The sequence below is a fragment of the Corapipo altera genome, unplaced genomic scaffold, assembly GCF_003945725.1.
Source record: "Corapipo altera isolate COAL_440 unplaced genomic scaffold, ASM394572v1 59235, whole genome shotgun sequence".
NCBI classification, from domain to species: domain Eukaryota; kingdom Metazoa; phylum Chordata; class Aves; order Passeriformes; family Pipridae; genus Corapipo; species Corapipo altera.
In genome coordinates, this window is record NW_020890772.1 from 395 (window position 1) to 1,557 (window position 1,163).

General features: G+C 57.7%; 1 non-coding gene across 1 annotated transcript; it reads right to left on the reverse strand.

Moving 5' to 3' along the window:
* Positions 1-1,116: 1,116 nt before the first annotated feature.
* Positions 1,117-1,163, reverse strand: LOC113942474 (the record flags this gene model as incomplete). Its single annotated transcript, XR_003525926.1, has 1 exon — positions 1,117-1,163. It is a non-coding gene; the product is annotated as a U1 spliceosomal RNA (small nuclear RNA).

The window sequence follows — 1,163 nt, forward strand, 5'->3', positions numbered from 1 at the left end:
AACCTCTCACTGGGACTGGGCTCCCCTCGCTGCCTTCCTGCCCTTCCACAGGGCCCCAGACGCCTCGGGGATCATCCCCTACACCCAAGGTCCGACGTCCTGCTGCTTCCTTGTCCCTCACTCCTTCCCCATCCAGTGCCAGGCTCTCTGCTGTCCCCTCACCACCTCCAGCGGGTGATGCCTGCGGCTGCAGGGCTCCCATTCACAGAATCACAGAATCAACTGGGTTGGAAAAGACCTCTGAGATCATCAAATCCAACCTATGATCCCACAGCCCCTTGTCACCCAGCCCAGAGCACCCAGTGCCACATCCAGTCTCAAAAACCTCCAGGGACGGTGACTCCATCCCTTCCCTGGGCAGCCCATTCCAAGGTCTGACCACTCTCTCTCTGAAAGATGCCTTCCCAGTGTCCAACCTAAACCTGCCCTGGTGCAGTTTAAGACCACACTCTTGTCCTGGTTGCCTGGGAGAAGAGCCCAGGCTCCAACCCCACCTGGTTCCAACCTCCTGTCAGAGAGCTGTAGAGTGAGGTCTCCCCTGAGCCTCCTCTTCTCCAGGCTCAACAACCCAGTTCCCTCAGCTGTTCCTCATCAGACTGGTGCTCCAGACCCTTCCCCAGCCTCGTTGCCCTTCTCCAGACCTGCTCCAGCAACTCGACATTCTTCCTAAACTGAGGGACCCAGAACTGGACACGGCACTCCAGGGGTGGCCTCACCAGTGCCGAGTCCAGGGGAAGAATCACTTCCCTGGTCCTGCTGCTACACTGTTCCTGAGCCAGGCCAGGATCCATTGGCCTTCTTGGCCACCTGGGCACACTCTGGCTCCTGTTCAGCTGCTGTCGAACTGCTCCCCCAGGTCCCTTTCTCTCCAGCTGTTCTGTCTGCAGTCTGTGGTGCCGTAGGGAGTTGTTGTGCTCAAAGTGCAGGACTCGGCACTTGGCCTTGTTTAACCCCACACCGTTGGATCCTTCCCATCTCTCCAGTCTGTCAGGTCCTTCTGCAGAGCCTTCCTGCCCCTCTCGCAGATCGACACCGTCTCCCAAATTGGCGTCTTGGAAACTTGCTGCATACCTACACTGCTTTTCCCTAAGTTGTTTCTGTTTTTCACCATCAGACCAGGGGAGAGCGCGAACGCAGTCCCCCACTACCACAAATTATGCAGT